Genomic DNA, 24,426 nt, shown 5'->3' with positions numbered 1-24,426 from the left:
CAGATAAATGCATGATACGGGTCGAACATCACGTAATTATTGGATAGATATTAAAACGATCTGCCTATCTGTGATTTATAATGTTTTTCACGTAGCGAAAAAAATGACATTGCGATTATGTGGGTCGCGCGTGATTAACTGCTTTTTTCCATCAATCGTTTGTATTTACCTTGATAGTAGGGGAGCCCAGGATGCTAAATGTGGATTTACTCGAGCGTCACGGGAACCTATTAGAATTGGTAGATTAGACCATAGCGAGAAAAAAAGGTCCTATAATGTTTTCACTTTTAGCGGTGGGGAAGGGTTTTTTGATTTTTTTTAATTTAAAAAAGAAAAAAAATTGGCTTGGAAATACTCAAGCGCGTTAGATATTGATATTTTGCATGCTCCAGGACGTCACTGAAAAAAAGTATACGTTAATCTGACGATTTAAGTGGCGATTTAATCGCTATGAAGAAATAGGCCAGTAGAAATCGACACTAAAAAACCCTAAATTCGCAAAGCACGATGTAGATTTGAATGTTTGGTATGTTGTTTGGATCAGTTAGGGTGATGTAAATCCCAATTTGCAACTTCGAAAAAGTTGTGCTCGCTGCGCACCACGTGATAAACTGCGAAAATTTTGGACTTTTTTCACTTTTTGCTCTAAAAGTCATAAACTATGCGTTTCCGACAAGTATGATCCAGTACATAAATTAAGGTTATTAAATTTGCAACAATTTAAGCCTAACCGCAGCTCTCTAAACCTTATAACAACTAAGCTGTGGCCTTTCAAAGATAGTCAGTTTTTCCCGAAATTTTCAAATTTTTAGTTTTGCTCCCGTTTGAACCAAAATATTGGCAAAACCGCTCGTTCTATGAGAAGGTCATAAAATAAAGTTGTAGAAAATTTAATTTTGTTAATTACCTATCCTGCAAATGAAAAAGTATTATCCTTTTTATGATTTTATATGCCCTCAGTTTCAATTCTTTAAAAATCTATTTCTACCTTCTTTTTGTTTTTCAGATATTGTGAGTGAACTATTTGTCTCACAGACTTTGTTCTATGCTCTAATGAAAGAAAATTAAATGCACTACAACTTTATTATACGACTTTCTCATAGAACGAGCGGTTTTTGCCAATATTTTGGTTCAAACGGGAGCAAAACTCAAAATTTGAAATTTTCGTGAAAAACTGACTATCTTTGAAAGGCCACAGCTTAGTTGTTATAAGGTTTAGAGAGCTGCGGTTTGGCTTAAATTGTTGCAAATTTAATTATCTTTGTAATTTTGTTAATTACCTATACTGCAAATGAAAAAGTATTATCCTTTTTATGATTTTATATGCCCTCAGTTTCAATTCTTTAAAAATCTATTTGTACCTTCTTTTTGTTTTTCAGATATTGTGAGTGAACTATTTGTCTCACAGACTTTGTTCTATGCTCTAATGAAAGAAAATTAAATGCACTACAACTTTATTATACGACCTTCTCATAGAACGAGCAGTTTTTGCCAATATTTTGCTTCAAACGGGAGCAAAACTAAAAATTTCAATATTTCGGGAAAAATGAACCATCTTCGAATGGCCACAGTTTAGTCGCTATAAGATTTAGAGAGCTTTAATTAGGCTTAAATTGTTTCAAATTTAATAACCTTAATTTATGTACTGAATGATACTTGTCGGAAACGCATAGTTTATGACTTTTAGAGCAAAAAGTGAAAAAAGACCAAAATTTTCGCAGTTTATTATTTGCGTATAATCTTTTTTCCTACTTTCCCAAATTTTGTAATTTTGTTAATTACCTATCCTGCAAATGAAAAAGTATTATTCTTTTTATGATTTTATATGCTCTCAGTTTCAATTCTTTAAAAATCTATTTCTACCTTCTTTTTGTTTTTCAGATATTGTGTGTGAAATATTTGTCTCACAGACTTTGTTCTATGCTCATTATGAAAGAAAATTAAATGCACTACAACTTTATTATACGAACTTCTCATAGAACGAGCGGTTTTTGCCAATATTTTGCTTCAAACGGGAGCAAAACTAAAAATTTCAATATTTCGGGAAAAATGAACCATCTTCGAATGGCCACAGTTTAGTCGTTATAAGGTTTAGAGAGCTGCGGTTAGGCTTAAATTGTTGCAAATTTAATAACCTTAATTTATGTACTGAATCATACTTGTCGGAAACGCATAGTTTATGACTTTTAGAGCAAAAAGTGAAAAAAGTCCAAAATTTTCGCAGTTTATCACGTGGTGCGCAGCGAGCACAACTTTTTCGAAGTTGCAAATTGGGATTTACATCACCCTAACTGATCCAAACAACATACCAAAAATTCAAATCTACATCGTGCTTTGCGAATTTAATGTTAATTTCCACTGGCCTAAAAGGGTAAAAAATTAAAGTAATATTATTCGAGCGCGTCAGATTAATATATGGGGGGGTTAATTACAATATAAGAAGTCCCCATTTCGCTAATCTGACGATTCGAGCTCAACCTTAGGGAATTATGGATTATTCAAATTTTCCAGCGGGGCCCCTGAGCGCACCCACCAACCATAACTGCTCATATTGACTAGAGGTACTAATGAATAGCTAAGGTACCGTCCCTTATAGTAATCTGACGCGCTCGAGTAAATCCCAAAATCCCCTCTTGGGCTCCCCTACTAATTACTATGAATAATAGCTTTGACAGATAATAATTAAGAATACGATTCTTATTTTAGTTTGGATTAGCTTCAATTAATTTGACAGATTTGTCTTGCGCTAGATTAGTCGTTGATTTTAGAGAACTACTTACCAATAATGAATAAACTTGAGTGCTTATAGCACAGCGATGTAGTAATTCCATCCTATATTACACCATAAGTACAATATTATGTGTATTTTACAGTTATATTCCATTGATTTATAAATGAAAACATTCTGCTCTAGTTATAGGCGCTTGGAAAATCTTTTGAACTCTGTAAACTAAGACTGAAAACTTATTATTTGTTAATATTTCTGTTGTATATCTAGGCACGAACCGATACTGAATTATATTTATCTTTCTTCTAAATTTAAACTTTAATAAACCTAGTAGGAATACCTAGATAGTAGGTATTACAATTTACATGTCTTAAAATTGGATGTGCTCAATGCTCATTGCCATCTGAGTAAATTATTATTTGAAGGTTCGTTTTGGGTTTATATGTATTCTAGGCATTTAGCAAGAATGTGCCTGTGTAATTATAATGTGTAAACTAATATTGCGATTTGCGGCATGTATGTGCTAAAATCATTCACCAATGTACTTTGTAGGTAATATTTCTCACCTCTGTGATGTTAGAACACGCACAAATGTTAAAACTTAAAATACTTAGTTATTAAAGTCCTGTTCACTCAGTGATATTTTATAGAGAACCCTCGAGACCGTTGTTTATAAAACGTTTTAAGTATGCATGAATAAAATTACACTATATTTGAAACTTGATTACGTTTATTTTCTTAGTTTTACATGCTTCGCGTAAATTTTACTCAGTCTCGAGATATATTTTCATTTACTTTATGAGTTTTCTTATAAACATTCGCTAGTTTATTTTACATGGCGAGATAAAGAGTGACTTTAAATAAGCCACTTTCACAGGGTGAAATATAATGAATTTGGAACTTTGTAGTGTGGCCAATTCTTTTTAAACTTTGCATCCCTTTTACCAACGCCCTAATCCAATTTGCTGAAACTCATCTCGTCTTTATTATGTTAAAAAGTTAGCCTTCACAAAACGAAATATAAAATGTTTATTGGTATAAATTGGGTAATATAATACTTTTCTTTAATATTTTTTGCCTCTATCATAATACATCAACTTACTTATATGAAAATGAAAATGAAAAATGAAAAATATATTTATTTCATACACACAATTTTCAAAAACAAAAAGTGGATGAGTCCTCCTTGTAAGTTTACCTCCTACTACTTATATAGGTACGGGGTACCTATAAGCAGACTGCTGATGGTAACTCCGATAAGCTCGTACTTCTAGCTATATCGCTTATCAACACAAGCTAGACATAACGAAGAGCATTGAAAACGCATAAATTTCTTCATTCATACCATATTCAGTCAGGAATCGGGAATGTTATCCTCGACTCCTGCACGACGGAGGCCGGGCTCTAGGGAATTGTAGATAAGGGTGAACCGAATAAAGATTTATTTTTTACCGACGGCTGGAGACCGTCAAACAGTTGGTAACTTTTATCGAGTCAGTAAGACGTAACCGAGCATATATTATAGCAATTTCCTTGTTACATTTGCATGTAAGGTGTTATAGCTTCCGATTGTTTTATACCTTAATTGTAGGCGGATCTTGAGATTATTGTTATAATAGTTATTAGTTATTACCTACTATTATAATAAAGGAGCATAACCATAAGTACTTAGTTTTTACGATACGGTCTGTCTACGTAGTCGCGTGTTTGTCTTGCAATTAATAATTTAATAAAACTTTTAATTTGAATAAAAGACTACCCACAAATTGTAAAGTCTCTCAATTTAAAAAGGATAAAATCCATCATACAATTTATTTACAGCAATTAAAAAATAATAATTTGCATACAAAAAGCAGCAAGGCACAATGAGTAATTACAATACGTCCAATTATTGCGTGTTTTAAAAATATGTTTGTTTTACGTGTTATCAACTATGTATGTATCGTTTACTATACGTAATATATAAATGCTGAGTATTTATCGATTTAACGTAATTTACCTGAAAAACGGTTCGTAAGTGTAGGGCAGCACGCGAGCTGTTATAACTGTGCGATACCCAATTTATTACTTTTTTATTTATTTTCAATCAACAGATAGATACAATACTATTATTTCTTACCGATACATATATCTATTTAGATATCAGTAGAGTAATATTCAGTTAAAAGTCCATTTGTATGCATGTTTCTATGAAGCAAATTACAGAATCAATTGATGTTCCCAAAGTGTTTTATAAAGCACATGAAAATAATCAGTACAAATATAGGATCAAATAAAAAAGACCATCTTTATATCTGTAAGCTAACATCACAAAGAAAATATTGCGAAAACCGCGACATTTAACATATGGAAACTGCTATTTTCCAACGGCAAAGCTTAGTTTGTCACCAATTTATACTTTGTCAGGAACCTCAAGAGACTGAGTCCGATACGTACCTGACCACTTTTGCAGCAGCTATTTTGTTCAATGCTCGTTTGCTCTCATTTATTTTTGACATTATACTATGCAGGTAATATTTTTAATAACGTTGGCATCACACGGTATATATTTGTTTTTATTATAAAAAATCGACGAGTCATACCGGTTCCGGTTCCTTCGCAATTTATTTAGTTGGAAGATACCTGTATTTACCTACCTTTAATATAAAAGCTTCAATATTTACCGCTAGAAATATAGGAAGTTAAATATAAAATAGGAAGCTTTTTGATAGCATTGATGATATATTAAAAAAAAAAAAAAAAAAAAAACGTTTTAATGTTATCATTGCGAGAATTCAATGCCAGCACTGATACGTCACTACTGTTTATCTTCTAATTAGCAAGAACAGCCCGGAAATTATTCACAAAAATAATTTTTATTTTTTAAGAATGCCAGTCTTGAAATCATAATAAAGTTTAATCTGAGTTTTAAGATTTTTTGTGGCCTACGTAAAAAGAGACGGTTTTTGTTCGTTCAATATGCGACCTCCAGCGGTCCCGACACCTGCTAGTTTTTTTTAAAGCGAAACGTATTCTTGAAATGACTTTGGAGTTTATCCTCCATATAATTTAAAGTTAAAATAGGAGACCGTTGAGTATAACCGACCGCATCGCTTCGAGAGCTCACTCCAGTAATTTAAAAGTATACGCATATATTATTACTTTCCACGGTTCTTTTTTATTACTTTTACGTTTATAATATGCGAGTCGGGTGTTTTGCATTATGAAAGGGAATTATGCAAAATATTTCTACGTGATACCTATATTATTTGAATTTTTCATACTTCAAATAAATATATCTGCTGTTGTTGTTCAAATGAAAAACGTGTCTCTAATCAATTTCTCTGCTCCCGCACGGCTTCGAATGCGGGGGTTCAACGCACGCGATCGAAAATACGTACAGTCGGTGAAGTTTTGAAAAAAATAACCTAACCGCTAAATTAATGCGGTCTCATTATAAAGTACTTTGTTGTGAGTTTGGCAATATGAATATCCGAATAAAAAAGAAGTTTAGTGACCAGTAAAAAATCTTTTAAGGTTCCAAGGTACGTTTTCATATTTTGTTGTATCAGCATTCGAATCGGGATATTATTACATCAATCATAGATATACTTATGCAATCATAAAATTATTACATTAGTGTTTTTAGCTACATCCTTTTATAATATTATGTTGATATATATGTAGGTATAATACATTAAAACTCGTTCCATTTACTACATTTTCTGATGACCGATCTGAATCTGAATATAAAACCTATCTAAGGCTCGATAAATCAGGTTTAAGAACACAAAAAAAACATCTCGTTTTACCTCGTAGCGTTTATAAAAGACACGTCGGTGGGTATTCCATACGGTTAATTGGTAATTCGTGTGCTCAAAGTTTGCTGGAGGCGTTGATTCGTTGATTCGTTAGGCGCTTCCGTGTTCGTCAGACTATAGATACAGATAGCACACGCCGGCAAGGTCGTGCGAACCTCTTTGTCTTTGTTTCGATGAGGTGAGCGGTCATATTGAGGGACGGACGTTTGCTTTAGGCAAAGGTTACGGGTTTAAATGCTAGGGCGGCACGCTGTATCGTAGAGGATTAGGGTGCACTCACACACATCAGTCACCGTCAAGTCACCGATGACTGATCGGTGACGGTTTGTGTACGTATCCACAAACACCAGTCACCGTCATGTTGTCCGTCAGTCACGTCGCCGGTTTGACTGAATCATTGAACACATACATCAGGTTAGTCAGTGATTAGACGTGTGTCACGCTAGAGAACATGTAGCAATTGACGGTAGCACGACGCTGACTGAACTGAGACGTGACGGCACCGGGTGAGTGGGGATAAAAGTATGATACATGTATGGAAAGATTATTTGACGTGCCTGACCGGTGACGTCACTGATAGATTTCGTGCCGGCGACTGTCGTGTGGGAACAGAGTCATACTAGAACTATTGATACATATTTTTTTTTAATCCTGTCCGGTGACGTGCCGTGACGGTGACTGATGTGTGTGAGTGCACCCTTAAAGTGAAATATGATATCGCTTCTTATAACTAAACCGAGTTTTTAAAGTAATATTTAGAACAAACTAATCGACTAATCTTCATTTACGAAACAAGCAATTGAAGCTTCTAAAACTCACAAATCATTACATCGCCGCATAGTGTGAAGTAGGAATGGACGGATTCAATTATTTAAAACATAATAGGTAAGTCTTGAGACTCATATTTCCAAAACTAGGTTTGCAAAAAATCAATCAATTCTATGAAAAAATTATTTTGCTCATTTTGCGTTTGCTCTACATTACGAAATGATTTCCATAATTGATCCTTAGCACCCATAGCCGCCGCGGCCGTTATCATGTTTCTTATCATTCTTTAAATATTTATACACACGTTATTTTAACAAGTTTACTAAACTTTTATTATTACATAAAACATTACTTCATATGCATAAGTAAAATTATAATAGAAAATAGAGTCATGTCTTGTAGCTCAGTGATTATAGTCGCTATATAATTGAATCGATATTGATGGTCTTTCCTAGTCTGTCTCAACAGAATATCGATAGTTGTATGTGTATCGCACTTTTGTTGTTATTACGTATTTAAATGGTAATAACTAATCAATAATAATTAACATAATGTCAACACTTAAATACCTACACAATGTTTGTAGTATAAATAAATAAAAAATAAAAAATATTATTATATGTACTTATTTAATTATGTATTTAATATTTTACAGGGTATTTAATATTTTATTATTAAATACCCTGAAAACAAGATATTTGAACAATCCCAAAATCCTCGTCCACAGTTATCATATGTTTTTACGATAATAACCGACGGCTGTTTCGCAGTTAGTGCAATAGCATGAACTTGTGGTATTTTCCCGAACAACGAACAGCTTTGTGCCAAAACTAATTTAACGTTAATATCGCCTCCGCTCATAACGCCCATAAAGGTTCACAAACGAACCGATTTCATAATAAGCGAGTGTTTCTGTCATTATAGTTTACAAATATCGACACCGTTTGTGGTTTGAAACGTGACTTAATTGAACAATTAGGCACACATTTAATCAATATTAATTAAATGTTCGATTTCGAAACCTCGAACCTATTACTCGATCAAACATGTAAATTTTCCATAAACACATTTTAGTTACAGTATTTATGTACTTAATCTTATTAAATAAACCTGAATTTCGAAAAAAACATGAAATTCAATGTGGCAACATTTAATTTCAACTTGTAGGACTCTGAATAGGTTATTATATTTTAATGAATTCGTAAAATTAAAGCAAAACTCAATGCTTTACATTCGTAACAGCCTCGAAACACGAACTTGGTTCAATTAACGAAATTAGATTTAAAGGAGCTATCTGCTTTCCTCGTAAAAACAAACGAAAATACTGGCCGTTGGCAATTCGTTCATTTCATTACATGGAATATTCCGTTGGGCTTTTTGCTTATATTAAGCGTTTCATTAAATAGTGATTGTTACTTCACTTGAGTGTCCTCATCTAGGCAAAGAAACGTAAGCGCTGAAGCGTTAACAAACAATAGCAGCTATGACGATACAGTTAACTCATTCGCCATTCCCATTGCATACACTTTTAAAAGTTGCACTCGTGGTATCACTACTCGCTTACTGGAATTGTGCTTGAATGAATCCCCGCGGTTTCTGAGTGTTGTAAAACCAGATGAACCTACTTTATATTTAATTATTTTACACCATGTCAAACCAGTTTCTAATAAATATTTACGGAAACAAAATAAATGACATATATATAAATCATTGTTGTTGGCTTTCCTGTGATGACTCAATGTTGTTCGCCTTTGTTCCACCATGTAAGCATAATGTGAATACGTACGTAGTGTGAGCGAAATAAGCAAACAGCCAGGTCACTGATAACTAATTACTTATATTTCATGTATGCAAGACCATGCCCTTATTTATTTTTGTTTATCACATACAATAGTCTCGGAATAGTGAGACATCAGACAATATACGCTTATTAATAAAATAACAAAAGTTATTCATACAGCGAGTCTAGAAATGTAATTATGAACAAGAGCACTGTTAGAGCATGTTACAAATTGATGAACTAAATACCATAAACATTAATTCATCGGATAGTAAGCGAGTAGTTACAGTAGTAGGTTAGGCGTATCGTCCCCTCGTGCGTTGAACCGCCGGTTTATATTTAACTACGACAACACGTGTGCAGCACGACACAGTTGGAGAGCGCTAATATTAGACACGACGTATTTAAAACTTTCGTAAAATGCCCCTTGCCTGCCCTTTGACGCGCTGTAAAAGAGCCAAGACAGGTTTCGCAAAAATCTCACAACGCGTAAATGTTTTTTAAATTGTACCTGGAAGATGCACAATAGCGTTCAATGAACCCCGTGCGTCGCCCACCCGTGTCATTGTGACGCTCGGCGTAAACTTCTATTGTTAGTTCCTGAGCACGTTACATCTTCAATACGCCTCTATACGCCGGCCACTTTGCCAACACTCGCTCCAACTTTCCCATTCACTCTGCTCCAGACACTTATCAACTCCAACTTAATTGTGTTTTGTTTGTTTTCCTCGTTCAACTATTTAATGTTCTCTCGTTGGATTTAGTTTATAATAAGATGGCAACGGATCAAAGTTAATTTATTTTATAAGTTATACTGTCTTCCTTATTAATTTAAGTTGTAAAAGGTCGTAGTAGTTTTGCTTAAATTAATATTGCGTGTTCAATTCAAGTTCTTTTTTATATAAATTAGAAGTTAGACACAAAACGTCCAATATAATACTATGTATCAGGATTCTTAGCTGTTTCTAAGAAAATTAGACGCCTGCGGCATTTTGTCGGCACCAGATAACAGAATCTCAAAGTTCCATTATACTAAATTGCTCAATTACCTTGATATGTTTAATATTGAAATGAAAGTTCACTTTTCTTAGAATATTTGGCAAAAATTATTTTCAAGGCGCAAATTTACGAAAGAGGAGAAAAAGCTTTTCTTTATAGGGAAATAACGCGAAATTACGGTTATTGCGCGATACTGCGCTACTAAACAACGCTGATATCATACATTACTTTATGAGTTAAGGCTATCGTTTGCTGGACCACTCTAAGGATATTGACACTGACTCTACAAACTAACTACAACTTTACTTGTAGTCGTAAATAAGTTATCAGTATCGATGCTCGCTTCCAAACTACGTTGCTATTAACGTAACTTCGCACCGATCGTTCCGTACAGTTTACCGTCGATGTGGCCGTTAAAATTTGAAGTTTAATGTTTGCTATTAAAATTGTCACTTATTGCAAATGAGTTCAGAAATTTCAAAACGAGCCGGTGCGAAGTCGACGCAGCCAAGGATATTGATCGCGATGCGCGCGCAGGCTCTGACCGAGTGTACACAGATGATCGTTGAAGCGTTTCGGCGGTGTGCCACAAGAACTCGAGTGAACACTTGGGCCCATCAGAGGGTCATCGACGAATGACTTCTTAAGAAACTCGCAAACGCCTCCTTGACATCTCTCTAATATTAAAAAATATAGCTTACAGCACACTCGACTATGTACTGACGTCATTGGCATTAATTTTTCACTTTCCTATGTTTATATTTAGGTATATTTAAATAGCTCGATTTCTATATAAACGAACGAGAAACCCATTTAGTTTCGAGCTTCTCTTATCGGGAGTCCCCGGGTGATTAATCACTTGAACCCTAAGATCCCTGCTCTATCCGATGTTCCATTACCTCATTCATTTATTCACTTAAAACTTCCATCTTATATATGCACGTATAAAAGGAGCGTTTGTGTTACGCAAAGCCTTTTAGAGAACGTAGCTTCCAAATGCAATACAAACACAATTTATGGTGTTTACATGCATGTTGTGCGAGCATGGCGCGCATTCGCAACTTGGATTACGGTGTAAATGTAAATGTTTTGTATGCATTAAGCTTAGTCATTTGAATGTTTTCTAACACCCTCATTATGTAAGTTGCTTACGGGCTTGTGGTGTTTTTCCGAGCTAAATATGTGTATAATATGTAGTACTGTGGCATTGAAAATACGCTATAAGTTACCTTCATTAAGCTAATTACATATATCAAAAACAAATATTCTAATACTAAATAGCGATTAAAAAAATACTCTGTATACATGTTCAAAAAAGGCACCAGGTAAAAACCACGCATTTAACTATTTCTACGAAGGCAATATAGTTGTAATGAAACGTTCATCAGGCGTGACCAACGTTTGTTCGCTGGTAGGAATGCTGTGGTCATTCGATATGTACATAAGATATCGTAACCCTGTGTCGTACACTTGACTGCTGACCTTGCACCGCTCGCCAGCTAACGCTAGCTTACCGTCGCATCTACTCGTTAGACGCAAGGTCCTCTCCTCCGATTGTGACGTTCGACTGTGAATTCACAAATTAAGTTATACGTAACGAACGTTTCGTAACCACCTCTCCCAGATTTGAACTATTGGCTAACCAAACACAAGCCGTAGTGGACTTCGGTTCAGTCTATTGATTATATTATATTATGGCGAAGATGATAATGACATTAGCTCCGAACTTGACCCCCTTACGCAAAACGAGTTTTAATACACAATTAGTTGGCGTCATTATTGTGCTGCACGTATTAACCTATGTTTGTTTTTGAAGGTTGTTCACACATTTAGTGATTAAAAAAAAACCTTACATTTATTTACTTAAAAATTTATATACACAGGGAGGCCGGAGGACAACGTTAAAATAATTTTTGTCGTGTACGGCAAGCAGGAAATGTGCACAACATTTCATATTCAACAAGAGAATGAGCGCTAGCGTGTTTTTCCAGCACACGTATTCCGAAAAGATGACAAGACTATTAATTCTAATGTTAGGTATAGTTGTGAATTTTTATACCGCGACAAAATACTTTCTGAATGCCATATTCCGCTATTCATAACGGCGATATTACATCGCGTCCCTCTCACTTCGCCAGCCGCGGCTCAACCATATTCGCAAGACAACATACTCGTACAAACCCTTATCCTGTCATATTACAAACGTTTGTGACATTTTATGGATATTCCCAGAAAATAAACACTCTTTGGATGGGTTCGATTTGAATATTTTTGCTGTCGTCGTCGAGTTAGATATAATATATTACCTACAATCAAATTGAGCTTATCAGCCTGGTGGATTTTGTGGTTGATGAAATTAAATTATAATATTATGTAACTTAGTAACCAGTCATTTATATCAAAACAAAGCACCAAAGCATTAATTAGGTACTTATTAAATTCAATTCTTCACTTCACCAAGTTTTTATATTTATATGTAGGTAATTAACTATTCTTGTGTTCTATAGGAATCGTACACAGTTATATGAGAGCACTGATATCTATCCTTAAAAACTTATCACATAAAAATCTAACTTTATAATTTTTGTTTCAGGTAATAACTTTGTTGCAATGGCGAATAAACAGAGTGTTTTTAATTATATGGGTCCAGCTTGGAATATAATTTTCCCATAACGGTAAGTCTAATAGCCTTTTGTCTAGACTCGCAGTTCGATGTTGTGACTCGCCTTTCATTTTAGTATTGTATCCAACTTTTTTGTAAAATACATATTGTAAGTATGATAATTTTTATAGCATTTGTTAACTTCCGAACCACCAATATTTACCCATTCTAAAAAGGGGATGCTAATTTTACTGCTTAACACATTGTACCTACCTGTTTGTCGGCATGTCTGTCTATAAAATCGTAGTTCGATAACAGAAAAACCGATTTCAGTGATGTTCGTCTTTATAAACAGGTATTACTTTATAACAGAAAACACCCCACTTTATCATTTTACTTTTTAACACTGAATCTAATTTGCACATTCGCTGAAACCAAAAACAATGGTATTCTAAGCGCCTTGGCTGTAATCTTTATAACATCTTTGTTTTCGGTGTGCATCTCCTGGGAGAACCGGTAGAACGAGACGAAAGAAACGGTGAATAACAAAATAACGGTGAAAAACTTTCATGAAACTGATTATGTATTACCTTTCCATTTACGCGTAATAGCCTATTTTAAACAGACTTTAATAATGAACTGTCTCGAGTTCGTAAATATATACAGACGCGGACGCCTAATCAACGTTATTTATTGTGCCTTTTGGCGAAAGATATGCCGCAATAGCCAAAACTTATAAATTCTATTAGCTTGACACCGAGGCTGAGCTGCAAGGTTTTCTTGTACATTAGGTAAAAAAATCTTTTGAAAGTCGTAAGGCCGTATTCAGAAACAGCTTGTGTCAGGTTTTAAATTATGTGGAATGTCGAGGGCAGGTCGCTGCAGTCGAGATGGTTTTTCTGGGCATTATTTTGATCACGTTGACGTCCTTCATTTAACTACATTTTTAAACACAATTTTCTTTTCACGTAGTATTCATGCGCGCTCAATGAACATGAACAAAATGAATGTCATCTTATGACTAGAAAAATTTTAAAAACAGATTGCGGCGATTGGGCTTTATCAAACCACAGCGCCTTGGATATTGTGTAGTCGATTTGAGGTACATGTTACTTAACCAACCAACAGTTTCAAAGACCGTTTATGTTGTAAGCGTCGACAAAGAATTTGTGCATTAGCGTCCAATGTAAAATGCGATGTAGTGAAGGGTATATCCAGTGCCCAATACCCAGTTACAAAGCGATAAGAAAGTACTTTAACATTTAAAGATTGGAGACGCTGCGCTCGCGCAAACCTGACGGTAACTACGACACCTGTCTCAGAACCGGTGAATAACGGCCTTGCAGTGAACACCACGAATGCATCGGAAAAAGTTGCAGAAGTGCATAACGGTACTGTCTCTCTGCAAATCGCTCTAGTAATCCATTCCGGCACACATTGGTAAACGCCAGTAATTATTTGTGCCGCCATACGAACCTGTAAGTCGAAGATCCAGCACGTTGGTAAGATGTGGCAGTATATAATTTATAGAAAATAAGTAGCAACTGATAACAATTTTAAAGGCTTTCTAGTCTACGATTTCGCAGATAATACGAATCGTCAATGTTTGAATATTTGGCATAAAATAATTTTTAGGACAAATAAAATATCTGGTTTTCCTTGAATTTTAAGAAGCACTTTTGCATATCAAAGTTGCTCATACCTTCAATTGATGATTACTTTCTACTATAGAATTATATTAGTAGAATGGAATCTTTGTCATATTTACCTCAAAGTACATAAATTTTATTTACTCTTGTACACGGCCAAAATGATACAAGTAGCTACAGAGCGAAGGAATTGTGCTTATTAATAATTACCACGTTGACCTTAAATTTGGAAAGGCAATATAGATTTGAGTCGGTATAAGAACTTTTCGTCCATACATTTTACATATTATGTAGGTACAGAGTACAGACTGATTGAATAATACTAAACAGACACAAGTACGTAAGACGATAGATTTGTCATTTGAGGTTATCAAAAAAGTCGATAGCATAAATTAATGTACCAGGAAAATGTACGTCACCAAGTATATTGTTTATAAGATAGAGAAAACGTAATGCGACAAAATCTAACGGAGCAAGCAGTGTGGGGGAAATGGTCCGCAGTCGCCGTCCTGCGTACGCGCACCGCTATAATAGATCGTCCGTCCCAGTTCGTTTCGGCGCGTTGCTCTGTACACGTGTTGTATCTATAGTGTAACCATTTCTTGTTATTGACGTTTAGTGCTATCCTCGCTTTGAAGTTCCAACTGTGCTTGCAATGAAATGAATGCATTTAACATGGAAACTATGTATGGATCAGTGTCGCGGTGTTTTGCTTGAGGTATGTTTTATCTCTCGTACGGTGTGCCAGTTTTAAAGTTTACGGGCAGGTACTAATCGGTTAAGTCGTAAACTTTAGTTTGTTTTTAGATATTGTTTTGACATTTACTGCATTGTTATTGTTCCGTGGTAATGTTATCCCTTTCCTGTGCATTGTAATACTTAAAAAAAACTACCATTATGATTAGATTAGTTTCCCAACCATTATATTCTGCATTAGCATTGAATCATATGAATAATTGTTGATTATGTGCGACTTAAAGATTTATGTATTCAATATTGTTTTTAGCTAAATAAATTATTTATATTTTCCGGTAAGCAATTCTATTGATAACGACATAATAATAATAATAAAAATTGGAACTTAGTTGCGAAGAAGAAACACGGAAAAGATTTTATTACGTATCCATAGTTCTGTCATTAACATACATATTTTCAAAGTAAACATTTAATCGGTCGGTGCGTTTATTTAGAATGCGATGCGATATGGTTATCATATAAATAAAACTAGATCGTCTGACTGCGTTATCAATGACCTCTGCCCAGAATTGCACTAACAAGGCACACGTAATTCTCATCTACACATTATTTGCATAAACATTTAGTTATTGAGTGGGATGTTTTTGGTAGCTGCAGACTTTAGACTTACTGAATAAGACTAACACATTTAGTCAATTCTTTGATGGTGTTTGTGTGTTATTTATCTGTGCGGAAATTATGCTCCTAATGACCTCCCTCGAGGACGTCATTAAACGTATTTATACTGACTCGAAGTATTTTTATATATATCTTTAATCTCCATTAAAGTTTCCGTCGAGGTTTTGTAAATACTTTGTGCCTGATTTGGGATTCTCATTTCAATAAATTTTCGATCGAATGAAACCTTTTGATCAATTCAAACGTGTAATAATAATTGTTTGTTGGATATCGAGGGCAATCATTGGGTTTATTTAACGTGGGAGATTGTCAAGGTAATTGTAGAATTATGGAATGGACTCATTTCGTATGTCCTTGCAGTTCTTACAATTATAAACCGGAAATATTGTTATTCACATGTGCGATCGCTGCGGTTTTTTACGCGATCGGTTTATATTACAACATATTTTTGTTTTAGCCATGACGAGTGACGAACATAGTTTATTAGCTGTACTAGGTATCTACGCATATTTTTCCATCAAATTATGTATTTAATAATGGGCAATGATTATAAATGATTGCGCAAAATATTAAGCAAATGAAATCTCAAGCATTGAACATTGTTTAAGCAGTAACAGTTGCGGAAAGTGGAAAGCCTTGGTATTATCGAGTAGGGACCTGCACGGTTGTTTGTTGACGGCCACATACGATTGTGCAAATATTCATGCTCATGACGTCACATGGCCGAGAACACTAAGTAAACACACAGATAAATTATTGTAATATTTAGAATTTACGAATTGGGCAAGATTAGGGTTAAGAATTTTATTTACTCGCAAATTGTTTACATTCACTCAATATGCGCAAACAATCTGAAAAATAAGATATGCTATTTAAGTAGATATCTAAGAGGTTTAGGAGAAGTGTTATTAATACCTAATCATTTATAAAATAGTTTTAAATATAAGAGATTTTTACAGCAATTAAATTATTATCATATATTATACTAGCTTTCCGCCTGCGGCTTCGCCCGCGTTTTCAAAAAAAAACCCGCATAGTTCCCGTTCCCGTGGGATTTCCGGGATAAAACCTAGCCTATGTCACTCAGAAATGATGTAGCTTTCCAACAGTGAAAGAATTTTTCAAATCTGCCAAGTAGTTTCGGAGCCTATTCAATTCATACAAACAAACAAACAAACAAAAAATCAAACCTTTCCTCTTTATAATATTTGTATAGACTAGCGGTCCGCCCCGGCTTCGCCCGTGGTACATATGAAAAATAGATGTTGGCCGATTCTCAGACTTACCCGATATGCACAGAAAATTTCATGAGAATCGGTCCACCCGTTTCGAAGGAGTATGCAGACTAACATTGTGACACGAGAATTTTATATATAAGATTAGATTATAATCACTGTAATTAACAACTATGGGCCATGGTCATGGTCTACCACGGAATCTTGTACCTGCATGCAATGGGTTTCAGAATGTAATAATAGAGTCATTTAATGCTAGAATAAAACATAACAGTATAGGGATAACTGTCATATTTCATTAGAATAAAACCATTAATCATTAGAAGTAGGTGAAGGTATTATTTACGAAAATTGAAGGTGGTGATCAACTACCTATTTATTTCATATTTTATTATTTTATCATAGGTACCACGATACTTATTTCACAAGTCTATAAATGTGACTATGTAGCAACTTCAGCCTAATGTTGTGTTTTTTTCTAGGGATGTAACGATACCGATACCGATACCGATATATCGGCCGATATATCGGCAAGCCGATATATCGGTATCGCCGATAATAAATCAACCGATACCGATATTTTTTTATTAAATTATTTCTTTTCTTTTATGTTTTTGCATTGTATTCATTCATATTGTTTTATTTCTGTTTCTGTAATAGTGTTAAGGAAGAGCGGAACCTCCTGACACAAGCATTTTATTTGCTTACTAGGAGTGTTCCAATCACAAATTTGTTTATGTAAAGGAAAGAAATAAATAATTTTGAATTTTTTTAATTTTTAACGTGATAACGTTTTTAAAATCGTTTTAGTCTGGTGACATGTTCATAAACTTGTGTCACACCAAAACCTCACGAGCGCGATCGCAGGTATAACGAGAGAGAGACGGACCGATCTTCCGTTTCATCTCGAGCGCTGCCACTGCATTATGTTATCACGTAAACATCTCGATCGTAAACCTACTTTACAAACAACCATTTTTTTTGATATCAAATAATTCAAAAATCCGCGCCCAATGAACGATGCGGGAGGCCGCCCGCGCGTGCGCACTTTGTTTTCTGAAAAAACTCTACCAATTATAGTAAACTTTTATTAGGTACTGATTGTATGTGTATTACTTAAAGTTTAACTTACTTCGTAAAATAATAATACTAAAATAAATGGTTTTGTTGTTTTTTGATTTGGCATTTTTATTTAAAAGAATACGATTAACAGTTGTACAACTGTTAAATGTTGGTAACTTTTTATGCATAATTCACTATTTATTTTTCTACCAAGCCATCGATATCGGTATCGGTATCGGTATCGCCGATACATAACTACAAATATCGGTATCGGTATCGTATCGGCAAAATCATGTATCGTTACATCCCTATTTTTTTCCTTTTACTGTAAGGGTCGAATACTTAAATTCGATTAATTTTAAACATTTATAAAAATACGTAGGTATGTTTAGCGTGTTTGATTTTATAATAGTTAGCAATGTGCACAATGGCCATCCGCCTAAAAAAATATATCATTCTATCTATTTTTCAAAAATGTAAAACATTGATATTTTCATATCTACATGTATAATCTACGTCTAACGTATCACTTATTCACGAACCACGCTACACTCGAAAGGTTTTTCCCCGAACTACAGCCGCTCGCAATAATGCCTCTGAAGTCTGAACCCCATCTCATTATCCTTCGTTAATTTTGCATGACTTTAACTCGTTAAGTGGTTAGTTTACTTTGAATTTTTAATAGTTTTACGACTCGGTTCCTGTAACTGTAGCGGAAAAACAAAGAATTTATTTTCTAGTTTTTCATTTTATAATTTTCATTTATACGTTTTTTCGCCGCAATGCTTTCTTGTGTTTATTTTACGCGAGTATTATACAAGAAATTAACTACTACAATGAAAAGTAAACGCGATCTATTCATCATCATCACGTGACCATGTTCGCTGAAAACTATTTTAATCGTCCGTACGATTTATTATACTATTACAAAGCCTTTACTTTTAGCAATATTGCAATAATCCGTTTTAAAGATTTAATTTAAATGTTTATAGGAGTCTTAATTTTCATCGACCACTCTGTAATTATAATTAAAAACCAATTCCACCGACTTCCTCATCTCAGCTTTATCTCTTCAGTTGTTTTATAAAGTTTTTATTTAAATTTCATTGCGTGCTGAGGATGGAATAACAATCGTTTTAACATTGTCATCTTTGATTAAGTACTTAGTTGGAATGAGGAACTAGCACTTTAATTGGTTGTGAAACTGCTACTTTAAATTAGCACAGATTTTTGTTCCTATATTTTGTACTAGTTGTCCGCCCCGGCTTCGCCCGTGGTACATATTTCGCAATAAAAGGTAGCCTATGTCCTTTCTCGGGTATCAAAATATCTCCATACCAAATTTCATGCAAATTGGTTCAGTAGTTTAGGCGTGATTAAGTAACAGACAGACAGACAGAGTTACTTTCGCATTTATAATATTAGTATGGATATTCTCTTAGCCAATTTGGAAAGTTTCCTCCTATTGAGTATGTATGTGTATTGTTAATTTTAAACCAAAAGGGGACAAAGTACATTTTGTGGAAAATAGGTCAATGTACCAGAGACAGACAATAGGTAGGTACCTACAGTTAATTAATAAATATACAACAACAAGGCACAATTAATAAATATCAATTCATAATGTCTAATTATTGTTCTATATTTGTTTTAAAATAATATAATACAAGATACCTACTTAACTCTATTAGGCTAGTAAAACAAATAAAAATGTGCTTTGATCCTGTAGCGCCGGGTTTCGACAGATTCCTGAGTAACACCACTAACAACGTAGAGCTTTATGTAAAGCCTATTCGGGATTAGGAAAAATGTAGGTTAGCTACCGAGTACCGAGGTGCACAGCCAACGCTACGGATTGTTCGCTCAAACAAACGGCTTCGTTAGTTTCGGGATTTGGGAAAATCCCGACGACCTGACGATGTCGCCTCCGCGTCCGCAACCAATTATTAATTCGTCTACTTGATACAGCTTACAATGCTGCATAGATTTGTCGGGCGACTTGAACAAATAGATACAGCTTTACAATTCGTTTTGTAAGCTACTGTTGAATTATTTACAGTGAGATTATTCACGGGTAGGTGGACGCAAATTGAAGTTCTTCTATTATTTTGGTTCAAACATTTTATAATGCTTCTTTATCTCTCTGTTTAAATCCAATTCATTTCTTTAATTAAATTTCTATCATAGGTATAACCAACGAGTATAACATAATTAAAATTTTGCAGTTAACTAACTATGTAGAAATGACTCTAAGTACAATTTACGAAATCGCCGCTCCGTATAAACATAACCAAGAAGCATTGAACGGAGTGTTGTTATGGGATATTTGGGCATTGTCGCTAGGCCTTCGCGACGCTTCCTCTTCCTTGTTCTAGCCACAATGCCTGCCCCACTTGGACCGCCCGCGCCGCTCTCGAGTCGCGTCTCCTTTGTTTACACAGTAATAACGTAGGTACTACTTTTGTTCCAATTTGTGTCACAGTTATACGGTCCGGTGCAGGTGTAATAAATGGCGAGTTTTTAATTGTAGGTTGGCAAGCGTTTTCACACCTACAGCTACGCTCTATAGTCTATACTCTATACTATGAGAGCAAGCAAAATGCTCAAATGAAAACGTATGCTTTTGATATTCATGTGAAATAAGATACCAATATCTAATTTAGTAAACAAAGCATGAGGAAAAGACTGATGGTCGTAAGTTTTGATGTTGAATTTTCTTAATCAGACAACGTGTTCAAATTTTGATTGAGAACATGAAAATCGTAGGTAGTAACACATTTTGGCAATATTGAATATTGCATTATAAATAATACGTCGATCAACAGCAATTAGTAACGAATTTTACATTCATAACTAGTTAAACCTTTTAAGGGCCTACTAGCAGGATTGCATTGCGCAAGGGAAATCTAATTTACTTATGAAACACTGAACACAGTCAACTTTTTAAATAGCATTTGACATCTAAGCTGGTAAGCCTACTCGACCACATAATCAAGGTTTCACCTCGACCTCTTACTCTTATTCTTAATATAAGAAGTATTGGGTCAATCTAATATTATAATTAATCATAACTTGCTTTGTTGTTCCAATTCTGCTCTCTGAAAGAAGTCTGGTTCGGATTGTCTATTTTTGTACTTGACTGCGGTGGTTAATTACTGACGGTAAGGACATAAGTAGAATAATAAAAAATTCGATACAAACATTTTAAAATCTTTCATTACGAGAGGAGCTTTTTAATTTCGGCGGATTCTATTGCGGCTTACGGACGCATATAATATCAAAGAAGCGGCGCCCCCAAAAATTTATACGCTTTTTTTATCTAGGAGGAATTTTGTAAGCATAGCTGGCTTTCATATTGCTGAAAAGCGCAATTTTCCCCATTCAGTGCGGCTGCCTGGCGAAATCGTTATCGTATGTTGGTTGCGGCAGCGCCCATTTCCTAATGGCGGTTTCGCGTGCATTTAGCTTTTAAATACGTCTAGCTATCCGAGAATCTATTATACTATTGTCTAATTTGTTTACATGATATTAGTTCAGCGATCATCGTATCATATGTTTTGATTGATCCTATAGACAGTTTCATTTCCTTTTATCTATACGTTTATATCTCTTGTGTAAAATTTTCGTATCACAATTCACAGTGCTAGTTGCCATACTCATCGGAAACGGCTAACCGATTTTGATGATTTTTATGTTGGTCTGAGAATCCATCATAATAACCCTAATTCATAACCCTAAGTGACAAGGATATCCTTGCAGAACGTTTGCCGGGTGAGCTCTTTATTATATTATAAACTCATACATAGGTATGTAGACATTTTAATAAAACCCTAATTTAATTTATGAGCACTTATTTTATTTAAAAATTTAAATTAAATTATCGAGAGTAACCAGTTCATATAATTATTTTATCGCTCTTTTAACCGACTATAATGTGGTTCGTTAAAATCAGTGGTATTTGAAATTCAGTAAATTTATTTTCCATTTCCGTATATATATGTAGGTATATCACGTAAAGTATATATACGTACGTGTTTTTAAACAAATTACTAAATTTATAAGAATCGTAAACATAATAACATAGTGTGTTGCTTCTTGTCCAGTCAGTTATTTTAATAATGTTGATACCATAATTATGATCAATAATGTAAACTATAATAAGTCACATTTAAATGTATATATACGGACTGACAATTATTATGATTACGATTTGTCTTTACTAATAAATCCTTCGCTATTAATTTGTAACCTGCAAATCAGTCAGGATAAAGAATTGTCGTCTAACGCCCGAAATTAATAATGTATCTCCTATCCAAGATTATGACCAATCCTGGATTACTGCGTGTTGCTCGATTGATCTCCGATCTGCGTGCCAATAACAAATGACTGCAATCCAAATTTTTTGTGATACCGGGATCAGTGGCGATCTTTTCCCTCTTGAACGTTCCGTTCCTAGCACAATGTTTGATGTATGCAATACGTTTGGTTATATGTTTAATAGTAACAAACTAGTCTTAAAATATTATGAAGAATATCCAAAATACTAAAATCAAATTATTTTGTGAAAGCGTGTAAAAACTTTACTAGGAATTATATTTTATCACATAAAATATGTTAACAAGTAAAAGTACTTTACCTAAAACGGAATGTGTATTGGTCTGTTCTGTGGCAAGTGAGTTGTGACAACTGTCAAACTGTGATATGCGTATAATTATCATACAATAATTATTATTTGTTATAACAGTAGTCAATAGTCATTAATAACCTATTATTCATTATCAATAATGGATTGCGAAATCGTAAGTACCTTTTTGTTATTTCATAAGGCGACGCTGTTGTGCTCCCAACTTACGCTCAATTTCGCGCCTAAATCTCATTTTTTTGTTTCTAGGCAAAAGGCAAGCCTCTTACAAAAGAGGAATCGAAGTTTTTGCTTGATCTAATAGAAGGCAGTACTATTATAACAACGAAAACAACGAACGCCACCAACAATAAAATGAAAAGCGAGGAGTGGGTTCGATTGACCGAGCGGTTCAATGCCCAGGCTACAAATTGTCCTAGGACACCTCAGCAGCTGCGTTTGAAATGGGAAAATTTAAAAAAGAAGAAAGTAAATTTATCAGTATTTTTATATTTAATTTATTAATAATTTTGTTGAGAGATGTGTTGGGTACAAACACATACCCATCAATCTAACATTATGTTCATTTTTCAGTGAGAAAGAAAAGACAAGACGATGGCAAGACCGCCAAAAATAATGCCATAGCTGAGTATTTCTTAGCTAAAAAACAGTGCTTGGATGCAAAACTAACTAATATTCATTTAGAAAATGAAAATTATAAATTAAAGAATGCCCAACTTTTGCTAGAAATAGAAAAATTAAAACTAGAATTAGAGAAAATAAAGAAGTATGTAATAAATAGTATGATTTTGTAGTTTTTTTGTTAAATTTTAAAAATATGTAATGACGTTTCAAAATTGCTTCTATAAGAAGTCTAATTGAATAAATAAATATTTGAGTTTGAGTTTTTTCGAAATAATTTAAAGACATTCAATGAAAAAGCTGATATCTAATATTAAAAGTCAAATATTATATTATTCAACATAGTAGGTAGTAATTACACTTTTTGAATTGCATTTGCTTTGCATCTAAGTACTGTTTTAATAGCTGGGATTTTGGAAACTGGGGAAGCTTACTACATAATAATAGTTTATAAATAAATGGTAAATGTTAAAAATATGTATTGACGTTTCAAAAGTGCTTCTGAAAGAAGTCTAATTGAATAAATAAATGTTTGAGTTTGAATAAGCCATTTATTTTCCAGTAAAATTTACACAGAACTTAAAACTAAAACTTAAACATGTCGACATAAATACTTTTTACTTCATTTGTAATGGTAATTTACTATGTACATAGATTTAAGATTTTTACATGTATTTTATTAAAGACACATTAATAGTAATTAAGTACTTAAATAAATGGATAATTAATCAATGGTAAAGGCAATGTTTACTCTATAATCTTTTTTCTTTGTTTTTGGTTTTCCTGTAATGTAAGTACCTATTATTTGTTGTTTATTTGAGCTAAATTTCTATTTAGATAGATTCAAGATTTTTGTTTTACATGTGTTTTATTAAAGATACATTAATAGTATGTACTTCATAATAAATTGATAATTAATCAATGGAAATAAAGAAAATGTTTCCTCTTCGTAATCTTTTATCTTTTTTTTGTATTTTTGCAGTAATATTACTATTATTTGTTGTATAATTTATTTAAAATTCTACATAAAGCTAGATACAATATCCTTACTTTGTTTTTCTTTATTGAGTCACCCTTTTGTGTGCCTGTCACAGTATATTTATAATAATATAGACTGAGACAAAATATTCATCTTTATACTTTAACAAAGATGATGCATAATATGA

At 33.9% G+C, this 24,426-nt stretch overlaps 1 protein-coding gene across 4 annotated transcripts in view; it reads left to right on the top strand.

The window, feature by feature from the left end:
• Positions 1–24,426, top strand: part of gus (splA/ryanodine receptor domain and SOCS box containing gustavus) — a 65,331-nt gene that overhangs the window by 14,745 nt on the left and 26,160 nt on the right. Inside the window, exon 1 of one of the 4 annotated variants that reach the window (XM_090111464.1) lies at positions 14,817–15,044. The exons of the other annotated variants lie outside the window; for them this stretch is intronic. The gene's annotated coding sequence lies outside the window, so the exon portion shown is untranslated. Of the gene's footprint in view, positions 1–14,816; positions 15,045–24,426 lie in introns of those variants that run through there. 4 annotated transcript variants of the gene reach the window in all.

This window comes from Colias eurytheme, chromosome 17 (assembly GCF_061535395.1).
Source record: "Colias eurytheme isolate Ceu_HAF_F1 chromosome 17, ilColEury1 Martin Lab GWU primary, whole genome shotgun sequence".
Lineage (NCBI taxonomy): Eukaryota > Metazoa > Arthropoda > Insecta > Lepidoptera > Pieridae > Colias > Colias eurytheme.
The sequence above is the reverse complement of the archived record's forward strand: the minus strand, read 5'-3'. Positions and strand labels throughout refer to the sequence as shown.